Genomic DNA, 21,125 nt, shown 5'->3' with positions numbered 1-21,125 from the left:
AATAAGTTACAAACATTTTAAAAATATTACAACAATTTTAAGGTACTTACACCTAATCTAAGCCCCCTAATAAAATAACAAACCCCCCCAAAATAAAAAAATGCCCTACCCTATTCTAAATTAAATAAGTTCAAAGCTCTTTTACCTTACCAGCCCTTAAAAGGACCTTTTGTGGGGCATGCCCCAAAGAATTCAGCTCTTTTGCCTGTAAAAGAAAAATACAACCCCCCCCAACATTAAAACCCACCACCCACATACCCCTAATCTAACCCAAACCCCCTTAAAATAACCTAACACTAATCCCCTGAAGATCATCCTACCTTGAGTCGTCTTCACTCAGCCGAGCAGCGATGGAACCGAAGTGGACATCCGGAGCGGAAGAAGTTATCCTCCAAGCGGCGCTGAAGAAATCTTCCATCCGATGAAGTGATCCTCCAAGCGGCGCTGAAGAAGTCTTCGATCCGTGCGATGTCATCTTCCAAGAGGCGCTGAAGAAGTCTTCTATCCGGGCGATGTCATCTTCCAAGCCGGGTCTTGAATCTTCATCCCGCCGACGCGGAACATCCTTCTTTACCGATGGACTACCGATGAATGAAGGCTCCTTTAAGGGACGTCATCCAAGATGGCGTCCCTTCAATTCCGATTGGCTGATAGGATTCTATCAGCCAATCGGAATTAAGGTAGGAAAAATCTGATTGGCTGATTGAATCAGCCAATCAGATTCAAGTTCAATCCGATTGGCTGATCCAATCAGCCAATCAGATTGAGCTCGCATTCTATTGGCTGATCGGAACAGCCAATAGAATGCGAGCTCAATCTGATTGGCTGATTGGATCAGCCAATAGGATTGAACTTGAATCTGATTGGCTGATTCAATCAGCCAATCAGATTTTTCCTACCTTAATTCTGATTGGCTGATAGAATCCTATCAGCCAATCGGAATTGAAGGGACTCCATCTTCGATGACGTCCCTTAAAGGAGCCTTCATTCGTCGGTAGTCCGTCGGTAAAGAAGGATGTTCCGCGTCGGCGGGATGAAGATTCAAGACCCGGCTTGGAAGATGACATCGCCCGGATAGAAGACTTCTTCAGCGCCTCTTGGAAGATGACATCACACGGATCGAAGACTTCTTCAGCGCCGCTTGGAGGATCACTTCATCGGATGGAAGATTTCTTCAGCGCCGCTTGGAGGATAACTTCTTCCGCTCCGGATGTCCACTTCGGTTCCATCCCTGCTCGGCTGAGTGAAGACGACTCAAGGTAGGATGATCTTCAGGGGATTAGTGTTAGGTTATTTTAAGGGGGGTTTGGGTTAGATTAGGGGTATGTGGGTGGTGGGTTTTAATGTTGGGGGGTTGTATTTTTCTTTTACAGGCAAAAGAGCTGAATTCTTTGGGGCATGCCCCACAAAAGGTCCTTTTAAGGGCTGGTAAGGTAAAAGAGCTTTGAACTTTTTTAATTTAGAATAGGGTAGGGCATTTTTTTATTTTGGGGGGGGTTGTTATTTTATTAGGGGGCTTAGATTAGGTGTAAGTAGCTTAAAATTGTTGTAATATTTTTAAAATGTTTGTAACTTATTTTTTTTATTTTTTGTAACAGCTTTTTTTATTTTTTGTACTTTAGTTAGTTTATGTAATTGTATTTAATTGTAGTTATTTGTAGGTAGTTTATTTAATTTATTTAATGATAGTGTAGTGTTAGGTTTAATTGTAACTTAGGTTAGGATTTATTTTACAGGTAATTTTGTATTTCTTTTAGCTAGGCAGTTATTAAATAGTTAATAACTATTTAATAACTATTCTAACTAGCTAAAATAAATACAAAGTTACCTGTAAAATAAATATAAATCCTAAGATAGCTACAATGTAATTATTAATTACATTGTAGCTATCTTAGCGTTTATTTTACAGGTAAGTATTTAGTTTTAAATAGGAATAATTTATTAAAGTATAGTGTAGTGTTAGATGTAATTGTAACTTAGGTTAGTTTTTAGTTTACAGGTACATTTCTCTTTATTTTAGCTAGGTAAGCTATTAAATAGTTAATAACTATTTAATAGCTATTGTAACTAGTTAAAATAAATTGAAAGTTACCTGTAAAATAAAAATAAATCCTAAGATAGCTACAATATAATTATTATTTATATTGTAGCTATATTAGGGTTTATTTTACGGTAAGTATTTAGTTTTAAATAGGATTAACTTAGTTAATAAGATAAATATTATTTAGATTTATTTAATTAATATTTAAGTTAGGGGGGTGTTAGGGTTAGTGTTAGACTTAGGTTTAGGGGTTAATAATTTTATTACAGTGGCGGCGGTGTAGTGGGGGGCAGGATAGGGGTTAATAAATGTATTATAGGTGGCGACGGTGTAGGCGGGGCAGGATAGGGGTTAATAAATTTATTATAGGTGGCGACGGTGTAGGGGGGGCAGGATAGGGGTTAATACATTTAATATAGGTGGCGACGGTGTAGGGGGGGCAGGATAGGGGTTAATAAATTTATTATAGGTGGCGATATTGTAGGGGGGTAGGATAGGGGTTAATAAATTTATTATAGGTGGCAACGGTGTAGGGGGGGCAGGATAGGGGTTAATAAATTTAATATAGGTTGCGGCGGGTTCAGGGAGCGGTGGTTTTAAGGGTTAAACTATTTATTTATTTGCTGCGAGGTGCGGGATCAGCAGGATAGGGGTTAATAACTTTATTATAGAGGGCGACGGTATAGGGGGGGCAGGATAGGGGTTAATAGGTATAATGTAGGTGGCAGCGGTGTCCGGGAGCGGCGGTTTAGGGGTTAATACATTTATCAGAGTTGCGGCAGGGTCTAGGAGCGGCGGTTTAGGGGTTAATACATTTATCAGAGTTGCGGCAGGGTCTAGGAGCGGCGGTTTAGGGGTTAATAACTTTATTTAGTTGCGGGGGGCTCCGGTATAGGGGGTAGAACAGTGTAGTTAGTGTGGGTGCTTAGTGACAGGCTAGCAATAAAGCTGGGAAAAAGCCGAAGAGCAGCGAGATCGGATGAGTGATAACTCTCACAGTCCACTGCTCATTGCCCCGCGGCTTTTTGACAGCTTTATTTGATAACTTAGGCGAAAATTTTCAGATCCGCGGCGGCGATGTGATGCGAGCTTAGGCGGGCGTATTGGGCCGGCAAAGGCAGGAAAGTTGACACGTTGATAACTACCCCCCAATGTTTAATATCAAAGGATTCTTGTGTTACTTCAGATTTAAATGTTTTAGACAATATGGCATAGTCACAAGGTCTACATCTGTTCCTACCACATCTGAACATGCCAATATTTGTTAGCCATGCGCTTTTTTTAATTTGTAATGGTGTGTACTGTTTAGGGCCTTAAAACATACCTGCAAGGTTTCCTCATTGTTTTGTTTTTTTAAATTATATTTATTTACTTAAACATCAAAGGCAAAGTTAACAACAAAAGAAAACAACTATTAAAACATTATCTAACATATTAACATATTCTGCTAATATGGGAAATATTAATATTTCATGTCAGGCTAAGTGCTCTTGAATATACACGGTTGGGTTAGCTTGCAAGTATGCAAACTTTTTACTTCCAGCTTGTAATACAAGCGCAACCCAAAGCGTGCAAAAAGCCTCCATCAAGCGGAGTTAATACACGAGAGAGATTGCTAATTTGCACTCCACTCATAATCTAGCCCACAGTAAACTAATGTGATCTGTACTGTGATCATTGCAAGCAGTGATCATTTTTCATCACCCTAATCCGTCTCGCTCCCCCTCGCAACTCAGAGTGAGAAGGAGGGAGGCGGATCATATATCCACACAGCACCTTGACTGCTGCGACTAGCTGTTACAGGTATCGTGCGCTGAGACATCGGGATTTGCTGTTGGTGTTTTGCTTGGAACTCCTAAGCACACATCAACAGCATTAACCCCACGAATGCCAGTGCTGTGGCGGAACAGGGCTATTTTCAGCTTTTGACAGAATTATTCTGTCATCTGTCCAACAGAGGGGATTGTGTTCTATAGCCGTACAGCATTTCAGTGTTACAGCCTTTCTCACAACTGTCCTAATACTTTTGTGATGATGTGGATATGCTAAAGGATATTTAAGTATTTTACTTTACATTTTTTTTTTAAATTTTTAAAGCTTGTATGCATGTCCTTATCAGCCAATGAGCAAGAAGGATCACATGTGCAAAAGCCACATATATCCAATTAGTTTCAACTTTAACATAACTTTAATTAAATAGCTGGTTTTGTAAACTGTTAATAAAGGGACATAAAAGTGTAAAATGAAAATTCTTGTTTATCATGGTTAAGCTTTTATTATAGCAATACTGCTTGCATATAAACACATAGATAAAGTAAGCTCCAGAGCAGGTGGCAGGGAGCTGAACACACCTGGTGAGTGATTGACAAGAGGCATGTGCACAACCACTTATCCCCAGCTAGCTCCCAGTAGTGCATTGCTGCTTCTGAGTCTACCTAGGTATGCTTTTCAACAAAGGTTACCAAGAAAATTATAATAGAAGTAATTTTTTTATAATTGCATGCTCTATCTCATCCATTAAAGTTTATTTTTTACTATCATATACTTTTATGGAGACTGTATAAATTAATTAAGTGTCAGCATCATATATTTATGTCTGCTACTCATGTTTCTGCAATAATATTTAGGTACACAATTTAAAAAGAAAAAAGACAGTCGACTAGATTACGAGTTTTGCGTTATGAGTGAAAAAGCCTCATAACGCTGCTTTTTCACTACCGCTGTACCGCACACTTTTTTGGCCGTCACGCAACGTAACTACCACACTTTTTAAAAAGTTTGTTTTCAATGGGACTTCCACAGCGCCGGTATTACGAGTTTGCCTGTCCGGCCAAAAAGTGAGCGGTACAGCCTATACCGACAAGATCCGTACCGTAAACTGAAAGTCAGTAGTTATGGGTTTTATGTTACAAAGCTGTAGCATAAAACTCATAACTAAAGTGTCCCAAAGTACACTAACACCCATAAACTACCTATTAACCCCTAAACCGACAGCATCCCGCATCGAAAACAGTAAAATAAAATTATTAACCCCTAATCTGCCGCTCAGGACATCCCCGCCACTGTAATAAACATATTAACCCCTTAACCGCTGCACTCCCGCTTCGTAAACACTAGTTAAATATTATTAACCCCTAATCTGCTGCCCCAATGTCGTCGTCACCTACATACACTTATTAACCCCTAATCTGCTGCCCCTAACATCGCTGCAACCTACATTACTGTTATTAACCCCTAATCTGCTGCCCCCAAAATCGCCGCCACCTAACTACACTTATTAACCCCTAATCTGCTGCCCCCAATGTCGCCGCCACTATACTAAAGTTATTAACCCATAAGCCTAACCCTAACGTAACCCTAACACCCACTAACTTTAACATAATTAAAATAATCCCCAAATAAAAATTACAATTAATACCTAAATTATTCCTATTTAAAACTAAATAAATACTTACCTGTAAAATAAAACCTAAGCTAGCTACAATATAACTAATAGTTATATTGTATCTAGCTTATGTTTTATTTTTATTTCACAGGTAAGTTTGTATTTATTTTAACTAGGTAGACAAGCTAGTAAATAGTTATTAACTATTTACTAGCTACCTAGTCAAAATAAATACAAAGTTACCTGTAAAATAAAACCTAACCTGTCTTACACTAAAACCTAATATTACACTAAAATTAAATACATTAAATTAACAAAATACATTTATCGAATTTACAAAAAATTATAAACACTAAATTACACAAAATAATAAAGAAATTATCAAATATTTAAACTAATTACACCTAATCTAATAGCCCTATCAAATAAAAAATCCCCCCAAAATAATAAAACCCCTAGCCTACACTAAACTGCCAATGGCCCTTAAAAGGGCCTTTTGCGGGGCATTGCCCCAAATAAATCAGCTCTTTTACCTGTAAAAAAAAATACAAACAACCCCCCAACAGTAAAACCCACCACCCACACAACCAAACCCCCCCCCCCCCAAAAAAAAATAATGGTCTTACATCATTGAAAGATGACATTTACTTTCTTAAGAAAATTGCTTAAACTTTTGTGGTACACTAGGCAGCCTTTATTGTGGTGGAAATCAAGAACATAGAAAATACACCACTTCCTTCTATTTAAAGGATAGCAGTTTAATGGGGATATTTTATTTTATGCATTTATCTGCTGTGTTTTTAGTTTTGCTATCTTGTCAGCCAGAACAATAGCAGTTTTAATAAAGCCCTGTAAAAATGCCAGTTCCATTCTATGTGGCGTATCTTTCTTTATATTGGTGAGCGCTGTAAGCGTCATGCTTGTCATTCTATAATGTATTAAAGCATTAGGTCCTATTGTGCATACATGACTTTCTCCTTAGGGCTAGAATATGAGTGGAGCACTAAAAGTTACATGCAATGGAAAAAGGGGTTTATCATGGATGTTTGCGCACATCAGGTTTTTCGCTGGTAATATAAATTGAAAGTAAACGCGATCGCTTGAGCCTAATTGAAGTTAACGCGAGTCGGGTTAGCATGACCTGAGAACTCTGGTTAACTGTTTCATGAAACAAAAAAGTGTCACAAAACCCATCAAAAATACATTACAAAGTATAGTTAGAGTCATAATGACACCATGTAATAACAATTATTTTAATAAAATATTGCACAAAAAAGTTATAAGTGCTCGAAGATATGAGGTCTTAGGTGTTAGGGAAAAAAGGCAGTAAAAGGGCTTTAACAAAGACATAAAGATGTATATGTATGTATGTATATGCATATATGTGTGTAAATATGTATTTATATATTTATATGTGTACAGTATATATGTATTTGCAGACAAATATACACATATAGACACATAAATACATATGTACACACACACATATATATATATATATATATATATATATATATATATATATATATATATATAAATAGTGCATTGGAGACCTTTGCAGTTGAGTAGATGAAAACGTGAACATATTTATGCAATATTCATATTTAATAAAGTGTTAAACTGTGTATTTACTGCAAATATTTTACATTCCAATGTACATAGCAGATTATGTATTAAGTATTTATAAATATATATTCCTATATATATCTGTACATAGCTATACCTATATATAAACATATATATATATATATATATATATATATACTGTATATATATAATAATCCCACGTAGAGCTCCGCACTCACTCTAATTCTGGCAACAGCCCAGGGTGCATTTAAATCTCACACAGTCCCATCCAATGTAAAGCACTCACCGGGAATAAATCAATACAACATTTATTAAGTGATGTTTTGGGGGTGTTAGCCCGTCCTCAGACCATTTAAAAAACACACAAGACATACCTGAACCTTTATACCCCCACCGATGTGAACACTTGAGCCGCAAACCGGAAGTCCCATGGCGTCATGACTGCTCCACTGCGCAGGTACGGCCATAACCATGGCTACCGGTAGCAACACCTCTGTAAAAGTGACAGATGGTAAATGTATGAACACGATATATGCTTAATAAATGATCAGTGTCATAAATACACATTTCATTAATCTCCTAAACCCATCCTTCTAGGGGCAACATCATCAGTATATAAATCAAAGTGAACGTGGAGACAGATCAAATATATCAGATAAAAGACATAGCTATACAACTATGCAATCATTATAGTAATGTAATATATTTAATATATTCAATATATTTGGTAGCAGATTGTATACTATAACTATAAAGGATTTATCACAAGAAGCAATGCCAGTCCAGGTGGGTATTAAGTCCCCTGGGCACCAAAGTACCCAGATTGAATATCCACCTAGACTCACGCTGAAGCAGTACTTTGCCCCTGTCCCCGCCTCTAGGCAAAGGCGGGACATGGTCAATAATAACATACTTCAAATCAGAGACCGCATATTTGATCTGTCTCCACGTTCACTTTGATTTATATGATGATGATGTTGCCCCTAGAAGGATGGGTTTAGGACATTAATGAAATGTGTATTTATGATACTGATTATTTATTAAGCATATATTGTGTTCATACATTTACCATCTGTCACTTTTACAGAGGTGTCGCTACCGGTAGTCATGGTTACGGCTGGACCTGCGCAGTGGAGCGGTCATGACGCCATGGGACTTCTGGTTTGCGGCTCAAGTGTTCACAGCGGTGGGGGTATAAAGGTTCAGGTATGTCTTGTGTGTTTTTTATATGGTCTGAGGACGGGACTAACACCCCCGAAACGTCACTTAATAAATGTTGTATTGATTTATTCAAAAGACCCGGTGAGTGCTTTACATTCGATGGGACTATATATATATATATATATATATATATATATATATATATATATATATATAGTAGTTTTGTATATGATAAGCACTCACTGGACTTCAGCCGTCTGTGTTATAAACAATTTTATTAGTAACGTTTCGGGACAAAAATACAGTCCCTTCCTCTGACAAACAACAATACAAAATGACAAACTTATAAAGGTGAGTAAAACCCTCCCCTGTGTTCAAAACCAATCAGTGCAATCTGCGTGTTAGGACTGGAGAAACAAGTCTCCTGATAGGCTAGAGACCAAAGGTCAAACAAGAGGATAGGATGAAAAAAGTGCAAAAATGTGTGCCTATTAGCATGAGCAAATGTATGTGAAAAAGGTGTATGCAAATGTGTTTAAAAACAACTTTCTAGGTCAGCAAATGGTAAATAACCTTGTAGAGACATCCATGGGTGTAAATCATAATATAATGTGAGGTTCGTGTGGCATAAATCAACATAACAAGAATACCCAATGGCATTAATCAACACAAAAATCACAGCCAAATCGGCCAATCAGACAATCCATCTATCAAGTGATCAGATGAGTCACAGCTCATCCAGCGCCACCTCCAAAACTGTCAGTGACTCGCAGTGTCATATTACCAAAAAGATTTCTACAAATCAGTTCTCAATTGCCATGCTAGTGAAAAGGTGTCTATATGGGACCCATATACACCCCAACTGTGCTCAGTCTGATCGCAACTCAAAAGAGGACCGATCGCAGATACACTGATTATACATAAACAGCAGCATAGATCCATCTTGCCCAAACTAGAATGAGCTCATCACCACAATGATCACACATCGGGGCAGCTCAAACCACAAGATGCATCCCGACACCGTACACAAATAGCCACTGTCCTGTCTAGTAATGAGTCAGTTCCCGACAAGTGTATTGTGTACATCATATGTCACTAACCAATAGTGTGCCAGTGTGGAGCCACACACCACTGAAGCACCAATCATGTGCTTTGTTGTCCAAATATTGGAATAACAATTCACGCCCATGTTATCGTAAGCTCTGTACATCCTGTAGACAGCACTATATCGCTATATAGGTAAATAAAAACCTGCAGAAAGAAACTGCCAGAAAAAGCACCCATAGTCAAAAAAGAAATGTATACACAAGAAAACTACCACACTTCGATATATATAAAAATCCAAAGGATGCGATTAATCTTCAAACAGAAATTACTCTTGATATGTAAATGACATCTTCCCCAAAACCAAGCCCCGTCGGAGCCACTCATAGGCTAGAAAGTATATGCGAAACACTAACATCTCAAATCTTATCAAAAGGTAGCTCATTGCATAAGGCTATCCATATGATGTTACAACATAGTAAAATCCTTAATAAAACCATTAAGCACCCTTAGCGCTTGAATATAAGTGCACAAAATATCACCAAAGACTGTCAGTCTAAATATCAACTAATAACATAAATTGTAACATAATATGTGCACAAAAAACTATTGTGACAAAACCATATATAAGTGTCACAAGCCACGACTGAACCGCATTGGGTGTTCCCCATTCAAAATAGTGTATAGTGTGGCAGCAAGCCACTATCAAAGTGTAAACAAAATAAATAATATAACCTAAACCTGCAAAATCAGTAATGTATCCTGAATAGTGCTTATGACTCCTAAGAACACATGAAAGTGTGTCAATATACATAATGATAAAATCAAATCACATTAATCCCCATAATGCACTATCTAATCAAAAATAAAAATATCCTGTATATGGATGGATAGCTCCAATGATGCCCAGGTCAAAACCATGATCCTGGACATTTCAAAGAAAATTATAATGATGCCGACCTTAAATAATTCTGTATACAGACATATGCCACCACAGCCAAACACTATCTGGACACCAACATGGCTATTGCTGGCCAAGGAACGTTGTGGAATAAGTTAAAAATAATAATAGTATCTTATGTTAAAAATCCGCACTTATTCGAACACATTTGCATACACTTTTTTCACATACATTTGCTCATGCTAATAGGCACACATTTTTACACTTTTTTCATCCTATCATCTTGTTTGACCTTTGGTCTCTAGCCTATCAGGAGACTTGTTTCTCCAGTCCTAACACTCAGATTGCACTGATTGGATTTGAACACAGGGGAGGGTTTTACTCACCTTTATAAGTTTGTCATTTTGTATTGTTGTTTGTCAGAGGAAGGGACTGTATTTTTGTCCCGAAACGTCACTAATAAAATTGTTTATAACACAGACGGCTGAAGTCCAGTGAGTGCTTATCCTATCCAAAACTACTGAAATATCTTTATAGCACCCTGGCGGTTGGCAACAGATGGTGAGAGTGCACACACCAACAACAAAATATTGGAAATACACTTTGTGCAGTGCACCCACACAGGGGTTGTTTTGGAATTCCTTCCCCTTGTATTTATAGTCAATATGACTCCTACAGAATCTGCTACCAGTGATGTGCCCACCATCACTTTAGAGGATAAAAACGAAGACATTTTCACCTTTACAGATGAAGATGCTGAAAACATCCGTTTTGGTTCCATAGAGGAAGTGGAGGAGTCGTACCAGTCAGTATATAACACCTTAATTAAATTAAAACAGAGAGAGGTTGATCTGAACCTACACGGCACATACCTATCTGATTATCATAAATGACGCATGATCCCTAGGGGGTTCAGGATAAGGAATGTGCCTACTATTGGTCGATCAAACACTGAATTTTGCATCAATTGGTGCAAAATTCTTAATAAGTGCTCCTTTGACCTTATGCTTTTAGTCATAAGGGAGGTTGGTCGGCTTCTGAAAGAAGTTAAGACGGAAATCACCATATATGAAACAGAGAAACTACCCACCTTAAGAGTGGATACCAATACAGATTGGATAAGCAAATTGGATATCCAATTGAAAACCTACAAACAAGAACTGATAGCTTTTAAGAACAGGAAACTACAGATGGTCAATCAAGACTACTCCTATAAAAGCATCTACAGATGGATGATGGCACCGGAGGATAGATTTACTAAGAAGAACATGACTACGGTTGAATCTAGCTCTGGTGATAGTTCTGATCTGGATAATGACCAGGGAGCCACTGAAGGATCCTCAAAGGGGGTCACAACACGCTCTAGAGGAAGTCGTGGTTACTAACAGTGGGATAATTCCAAAAATACTGTTGCATCATTACCGCCCAGCTCTGGAAATCGTTTTTAGGTTGAGGCAGAGGCCGCACACAAGGAGGGGGGGGCATTGCCCGCCGCCCTCCGATACATGGTTTTTAACATCAGCAATCGTATACTAAACGAGGCGGAGATGAGCTTGCTAAACAAAGGACTATCATTTATACCAGTTACTAAGAAAGATGATTTTGATCTATATATAGATATTCAAAAATTTGTTAGAAATCTCAGATTAAAGGAATACTTTGGTACTGGAAATGACGATACAGATAGATTCAAACCAAAAGGGCGGTTTGACCCACATTCCAATAATGCCACCATCCAGACTGTCACTAATTTTTTAGTGGAACAGATACCTAAAAAATCTGCGCATCGTTGGTCCAACAATTTAACTAAAGAGGAAAGACTTGCTATTGGTTCACTACAGAATGACTCTTCCATCGTCATACGCCCCGCCGATAAAGGCGGGGGTATAGTAGTCATGAACACTATGGATTACAAGGCAAAAATCTTAAGACAACTATCTGATACAAACACATATCAACCTCTCCCTAGTGATCCCACAACATTACTCAAAAAGAAAATCGATGCCACTCTACAGCAATGGCTAACTGAGGGTCAGATTACACAGAACCACTATAGTTTTCTCAAACAGGACTTTCCAGTGGTTCCCATATTATATACACTCCTCAAGGTCCACAAGGACATAAAAAAAACCCTGGTAGGCCGATTGTGTCTGCCAGGGGTTCTCTGCTCCAGCCACTGGCAGAATATGTGGACTCCTTCCTGCAACCGTGGGTGAAGCAACAAAAATCATATATACGTGACTCTACAGACTTTATGTCTCATTTATTACAGATCACAGACATGAAACCAACTGACATTTTGGCCACACTTGATGTTTCAAGCTTATATACTGTTATACCACATACATCGGGTATAGCAGCAGTGGCCAAATGTTTAAGATGAGTACCATACATTGGCCCCTCTGAGGAGGTATTGATTAAACTTTTGGACATCTGCCTCTCTGAAAATTACTTTCGATTTGACAAGATCTACTATCTGCAAACCTCTGGCACGGCGATGGGGTCCAATGTGGCCCCATCACTAGCCAATCTCTTCATGGCTGATTACGAGGTCAACACATTGAAGATATTTGAAAAATAAGAAATAAAATATTACTGCCGTTATATTGATGACTTGTTTCTGATATGGCAAGATGGTCCAGATACACTGAATGCATGGGTTCAGACCCTTAATGAGATCGACAGCACAATCAGATTCAGCCATACTACCAACAGCGATGTTTTTGACTACCTAGACGTTAGGGTCTTTAAGAATGGCACTAAATTGGGAACTACCCTATATAGGAAGACAACTGATCGAAATTCAATTCTACATGCCCGCAGTTGCCACCAACCCAGTCTAATCAAAAACATCCCAAAAGCACAATATCAGCGAGTAATAAGAAACAACACAGAAGATGAGAAGTGCCTAACTCAGTTTGAAGAGATGACACAGAAATTCAGAGAAAGGGGGTATAGTCAGAAGGTGCTAACTGAGATGCGCACACTCGCTACTATGCCTACAAGAAGTAACTCTTTGGAAAATCCTAAGTCACCAGAAATGACTTTTGTAACCACCTACACACCTGACAAGAATCTGATTACTCAGTCTTTGAAGGAAGGGTGGAAATTATTGGAGGCTGACCATAATTTACGCTTTATGAGATGGAAGGCGCCACGGATTGGCTACAGAAGAGGCCGGAGCCTTAGAGATCTTCTGATGAAGACAGACGTAACAGATACTACACAATCAACCTGGCTCAGTAAAAAAACAGGGTGCTACAGATGCCTAGGGTGTGTCACCTGCAATGCGATGATCACTGGGACACACTTTCAACACCCAGAACGCAGGAAGAAATATAAAATTAAACATGTGGTGACCTGTACCACCACGCATATCGTATATTTCTTGAATTGTCCGTGTGGCAAATACTATACCGGTAAGACGACAGATGATGCCAGGACCAGGATGGCAAATCACCGGTACAGCATCAGATCGGTCATCAATAACGGTAAATCAGACCAACCGGTGGCTCGTCACTTCTTAGAAGCCGGGCACACAGTGACTGACATGAGATTTCGGATAATTGACCATGTTCCGAAATTGAACAGAGGAGGTGACAGGGCGACAATCCTCCTAAGAAAAGAAGCCAGATGGATGTTCGAATTGGGGACATTACAACCAAGGGGTCTCAACGTCCATACAGGATGGCAATGCTATCTATAAATGAGAGTTCATTGATCCATCTACAGTAAAGAGAGTCTATTGATCCATATATACTAATGAGTGTCCACGAGTCCTATTGGGGCTGCATCGTTGATGGGCCCGATCCTGTTTCGTTCTTGTTTGGTCTTCAGGTTCTTTTATTTTATTTTTAATTTTAATTTTTATTTATTTTTGTTCTTTGTTATAAGATACTCTTATAGCTGTACCTGAAGTATGTACTTATTCTCTTACATAATTAGATATATTTCTATGGTGATTACTCCTTGTACTAACACTATTTTCCTCTTATGATTATAACAATCGAATAAGTGCAGATTTTTAACATAAGATACTATTATTATTTTTAACTTATTCCACAACGTTCCTTGGCCAGCAATAGCCATGTTGGTGTCCAGATAGTGTTTGGCTGTGGTGGCATATGTCTGTATACAGAATTATTTAAGGTCGGCATCATTATAATTTTCTTTGAAATGTCCAGGATCATGGTTTTGACCTGGGCATCATTGGAGCTATCCATCCATATACAGGATATTTTTATTTTTGATTAGATAGTGCATTATGGGGATTAATGTGATTTGATTTTATCATTATGTATATTGACACACTTTCATGTGTTCTTAGGAGTCATAAGCACTATTCAGGATACATTACTAATTTTGCAGGTTTAGGTTATATTATTTATTTTGTTTACACTTTGATAGTGGCTTGCTGCCACACTATACACTATTTTGAATGGGGAACACCCAATGCAGTTCAGTCGTGGCTTGTGACACTTATATATGGTTTTGTCACAATAGTTTTTTGTGCACATATTATGTTACAATTTATGTTATTAGTTGATATTTAGACTGACAGTCTTTGGTGATATTTTGTGCACTTATATTCACGCGCTAAGGGTGCTTAATGGTTTTATTAAGGATTTTACTATGTTGTAACATCATATGGATAGCCTTATGCAATGAGCTACCTTTTGATAAGATTTGAGATGTTAGTGTTTCACATATACTTTCTAGCCTATGAGTGACTCCGATGGGGCTTGGTTTTGGGGAAGATGTCATTTACATATCAAGAGTAATTTCTGTTTGAAGATTAATCGCATCCTTTGGATTTTTATATATATCGAAGTGTGGTAGTTTTCTTGTGTATATATTTCTTTTTTTGACTATGGGTGCTTTTTCTAGAAGTCTCTTTCAGCAGGTTTTTATTTACCTATATAGCGATATAGTGCTGTCTACAGGATGTACAGAGCTTACGATAACATGGGCGTGAATTGTGATTCCAATATTTGGACAACAAAGCGCATGATTGGTGCTTCAGTGGTGTGTGGCTCCACACTGGCAAACTATTGGTTAGTGACACGCGATGTACACAATACACTTGTCGGGAACTGACTCATTACTAGACAGGACAGTGGCTATTTGTGTACGGTGTCAGGATGCATCTCGTGGTTTGAGCTGCCCGATGTGTGATCATTGTGGTGATGAGCTCATTCTAGTTTGGGCATGATGGATCTATGCTGCTGTTTATGTATAATCAGTGTATCTGCGATCGGTCCTCTTTTGAGTTGCGATCAGACTGAGCACAGTTGGGGTGTATATGGGTCCCATATAGACACCTTTTCACTAGCATGGCAATTGAGAACTGATTTGTAGAAATCTTTTTGGTAATATGACACTGCGAGTCACTGACAGTTTTGGAGGTGGCGCTGGATGAGCTGTGACTCATCTGATCACTTGATAGACAGATTGTCTGATTGGCCGATTTGGCTGTGATTTTTGTGTTGATTAACGCCATTGGGTATTCTTGTTATGTTGATTTATGCCACACGAGCCTCACATTATATTATGATTTACACCCATGGATGTCTCTACAAGGTTATTTATCATTTGCTGACCTAGAACGTTGTTTTTAAACACATTTGCATACACTTTTTTCACATACATTTGCTCATGCTAATAGGCACGCATTTTTGCACTTGTTTGACCTTTTGTCTCTAGCCTATCAGGAGACTTGTTTCTCCAGTCCTAACACGCAGATTGCACTGATTGGTTTTGAACACAGGGGAGGGTTTTACTCACCTTTATAAGTTTGTCATTTTGTATTGTTGTTTGTCAGAGGAAGGGACTGTATTTTTGTCCCGAAACGTCACTAATAAAATTGTTTATAACACAGACGGCTGAACTCCAGTGAGTGCTTATCCTATACAAAACTACTGAAATATCTTTATAGCACCCTGGTGGTTGGCAACAGATGGTGAGAGTGCACACACCAACAACAAAATATAGGTTTTATATATATATATATATATATATATATATATATATTGGTATAGATATATATTGCACCAAAATACCTTCAGATATATGTAGAAATATGTATTTATGAATAAAGAGAACATATTCTGTTATGTGAAGAACATTGAAAATTGAATTATTTATATTTTCATGTCGGGTTAGCCCACTTGAGAATATGTAATCGGGTTTGCGGGCGAGAAGGGTGTAATGTTTTTTTCCACTTTTTTTGCTCCATTGAATGCTATAGGGCAATAGGTTATCACACGTGTGATATTCTAAGTTCGGCTTTTTACACTGGTTGGGTTAGCGCACAAGTGAAAACTGCTTTCAAATTGTTATACGAGCGCTACCCAACAAGCACAAAAAGTTTACTTCTAGAACGGTTAATGATCGAGCAGTAGTATTAATTAACTCTCAATTTATAATCCGGCCCCTAATATTTTACAAAATAGAAAGTGAGTAAATGGGACATGGAATTAAAAATGAATATTTCATGATTCAGACAATTTTATAAAATGCTCCAGTTTTTATTATCCCATATTACCTTGGTGTAAACTGAGCTCCATTTCATGAAAGTATACTGAAGTTGGTATCAGGAGCATGCACATGCACTTTAACACTGAATTTATTACATTGTTACAAACGTTATTTCAAATACTGCTGCTATATAGTGTTAAAGACATGTGCACACACCTGCTCTGGTGTGTTATGGGGGGAGGGGAGCACTAGCTCCCCCATATGCCCCCAACTGGGATCACCTCTGTTTTTCCCACCACAACTCTGACGTTTCCAGCTCAACCCATTCATGCCAAGTCCTGCTGATGGCCCACCCTAACCCCCCATGACAAACCTGATCCCACCTCTGCTGTCACGATTAGTTGGGCTCTGGGAAGTGCCCCTTCTATGGGCTATATTACAAGTGGTGCATTGACTGTAGCGTACAAACAATAGGTTTTTTTCTCGGTTCAATGGAAATACCTCTCATATTACAAGTTAAAAGTAAACGTGTTTGCTTGAGCGCAATAAAGAAAATTGTACTAAACACATAAAAAATACATTTTACAGTACAGTAACATACTGTCCCTTTAAGGGGAGGTATTTCCTCCTCGCTTTCCATATTTATTTTGCTGGATACTTGAGATCATTGCTTGGTATTGAAGTATCCAGCTTCTCCCTGAGCCTTATCTACTTCAAGTAGCACTAAATTTCATTCAGTTAATGTTTTATACTGACTTCCATTGTCAAAGTATTATCCTACTAAACGTATAACTTTCTCAAAGGATTCCTAACCTGGGGCACGATCCGATAAAGATCGTAGCTTGCGGTGCAAGCGAGGGAACCCCCGCCGCCCGTAGTTTCAGCTCGCAACTCGAGCTATCACATATACGGCGCCGTCAGATGCTAAAGTGCCGTAATCTGATAAGCCAGCGATGTCCAGAAATCTGCGTAAGTACAAATTTCTGGAGTTGCCAGTGACTTACAGCACTTTAGAAACTGCCGGCGCCTACAAAACCTGACTAAATTATTAAATCTCCCGTACTGTCTAACACGCCTCCCAAATATAGCCCGACACATCTAACCCTCTATCCGCTATCCCCCTCACTATCCTAACAATAAAAAATGTATTAACCCCTAAACCGCCGCTCCCGGACCCCGCCGCCACCTAATAAAGTTATTAACCCCTAAACCGCCACTCCCGGACCCCGTTGCCACCTACATTATCTATATTACCCCCTAATGTGAGCTCCTACCCCGCCGCCATCTACATTAACTACCCCCTATTGTGAGCCCCTTACACCGCCGCCAGTTATATTAAAATTATTAACCCCTAATTTAATCCCCCTATACCGCCGCCAGCTATATTAACTATATTAACCCTAATTATATTAGGGTTAATATAGTTAATATAGTTATTATATTATATATATTAACTATATTAACCCTAATTATATTAGGGTTAATATAGTTAATATCGTTATTATATTATATATATATATATTAAGTATAATAACCCTATCTAACTCTAAGATCCCTAACTAAATTCTTATTAAAATAAATCTAATTAATATTAATATTATTAATTAAAATAATCCTATTTAAATCTAAATACTTACCTATAAAATAAACCCTAAGATAGCTACAATGTAATTAAAAATTACATTGTAGCTATTTTAGGGTTTATATTTATTTTACAGGTAACTTTGTATTTATTTTAACTAGGTACAATAGCTATTAAATAGTTAATAACTATTTAATAGCTACCTAGTTAAAATAATTACCAATTTACCTGTAAAATAAATCCTAACCTAAGTTACAAATACACCTACACTATCAATAAATTAAATAAACTACAAATATCTAAACTGAAATACAATTAAATAAACTAAAAAAGATTACAAGATTTTTAAGCTAATTACACCTTGGTTCAGCCAATCGGATTGAACTTGAATCTGTTTGGCTGATTCAATCAGCCAATCAGATTTTTCTACTTTAATTCCGATTGGCTGATAGAATCCTATCAGCCAATCGGAATTCGACAGACGCCATTTTGGATGACGTCATTTAAAGGAACCTCAGTCGTCGGGAAGTCGTCGTGCCGGATGGATGTTCCGCGTCGGAGGAGCGAAGAAAGAAGATTGAAGATGCCGCTTGGAAGAAAACTTCGCCCCGATGGAGGACCTCTTCTCTGCCATTTGATTGAAGATATCGCCGGATGGAAGACTTCTTCTTTGCCGCTTGATTGAAGACACACCGCCCGGATCGGATGAAGAGTTCTGCCCGGCTGGGTGAAGACAAGGTAGGGAGATCTTCAGGGGGATAGTGTTAGGTTTATTTAAGGGGGGTTTGGTTTAGATTAGGGGTATGTGGGTGGTGGGTTGTAATGTTGGGGGGTGATATTGTGTTTTTTTTTTACAGGCAAAAGAGCTGATTTCTTTGGGGCATGGCCCGCAAAAGGCCCTTTTAAGGGCTGGTAAGGTAATAGAGCTATTAACTTTTGTATTTTAGAATAGGTTGGGACATTTTTTTATTTTGGGGGGCTTTATTATTTTATTAGGGGGCTTAGAATAGGTGTAATTAGCTTAAAAATCTTGTACTTTTTTCTATTTTTTGTAATTTAGTGTTTGTTTTTTGTTGTAATTTAGTTTAGTTTATTTAATTGCATTTTAGTTTAGATATTTGTAGTTTATTTAATTTATTGATATTGTAGGTGTATTTGTAACTTAGGTTAGGATTTATTTTACAGGTAAATTGGTAATTATTTTAACTAGGTAGCTATTAAATAGTTATTAACTATTTAATAGCTATTGTACCTAGTTAAAATAAATACCAAGTTACCTGTAAAATAAATATAAACCCTAAAATAGCTACAATGAAATTATTAATTACATTGTAGCTATCTTAGGGTTTATTTTATAGGTAAGTATTTAGATTTAAATAGGAATATTTTAATTATTAATATTAATAATAATTAGATTTATTTTAATAAGAATTTAGTTAGGGATGTTAGAGTTAGATAGGGTTATTATACTTAATATATATATAATATAATAACGATATTAACTATATTAACCCTAATATAATTAGGGTTAATATAGTTAATATATATAATATAATAACTATACTAACTATATTAACCCTAATATAATTAGGGTTAATATAGTTAATATATATAATATAATAACTAGATTAACTATATTAACCCTAATATAATTAGGGTTAATATAGTTAATATAGCTGGCGGCGGTGTAGGGGGATTAGATTAGGGGTTAATCTATTTAATATAGCTGGCGGCGGTGTAGGGGGATTAGATTAGGGGTTAATCTATTTAATATAGCTGGCGGTGGTGTGGGGGGATTAGATTAGGGGTTAATTAATTTAATATAGCTGGCGGCAGGGTAGGGGGATTAAATTAGGGGTTAATGTAATTAATATAGCTGGCGGCGGTGTAGGGGGATTAAATTAGGGGTTAATGTAATTAATATAGCTGGCGGCGGGGTAGGGGGATTAAATTAGGGGTTAATATAATTAATATAGCTGGCGGCGGTGTTGGGGGATTAAATTAGGGATTAATAATTTTAATATAGCTGGCGGCGGGGTAGGAACTCACATTAGGGTGTAGGTAATGTAGGTGGCGGCGGTGTAAGGGGCTCACATTAGGGGGTAGGTAATGTAGCTGGCGACGGTGTAGGGGGATCACATTAGGGGGTTATACTTTTAATGTAGGTGGCGGCGGGGTCCGGGAGCGGCGGTTTAGGGATTAAATACATTATTAGGGATTGCGGCGGGGGATCGCGGTTGACAGGTAGATAGGATAGACATTGCGCATGCGTTAGGTGTTAGGTTTTATTTAGCAGATCACGGTTGACAGGTAGATAGACACTGCGCATGCGTTAGGTGTTAGGTTTTATTTAGCAGGCAGTTTAGGGAGTTACGGAGCTCCAATACACAGCGTAAGGCTTACTATGGCTGCATTTTGTGGCGAGGTTAAAATGGAGTAAGATTTCTCCATTTTCACCACGTAAGTCCTTACGCTGTATATTGGATACCAAACTGCACGGGTTTGGTATACCTGCCTATGGCCCAAAAAACTACGGGCGAAGGCAGAAATATACGAGCGTAACTTCTAGGTTACGCCGTATATAGGATACCAAACCCGCGCAAAATTCGGCATCGCCGGCTTTTGCGGGCGACGCTGCATATCGGATCGGGCCCCTGGCATTTAGTTTTATGAGCATTTTTCTCCTATTGTTCCAGTTGTGACATTTATTGTTCCTGGCAATACTACCTACTCCAGTCTTGCACAATTCAACAAGACTACTTACAGAGTAAATTCATATTTAGATATAGGTAATACCACTAACCTCAGTATTTACCTGTATCTTTCAATGATACAAAATCCCTTCCTTCTTATAGGAGTATTACGCGCAAATAATACAATGAATGAAACATAAGTTTGCTTTCTCAGCTTAACTTCTCATAAAGTATTAGTGAGATGTAATCCAAAG

The sequence above is a fragment of the Bombina bombina genome, chromosome 2 (assembly GCF_027579735.1).
Source record: "Bombina bombina isolate aBomBom1 chromosome 2, aBomBom1.pri, whole genome shotgun sequence".
Lineage (NCBI taxonomy): Eukaryota > Metazoa > Chordata > Amphibia > Anura > Bombinatoridae > Bombina > Bombina bombina.
Note: the sequence above shows the minus strand (reverse complement) of the source record.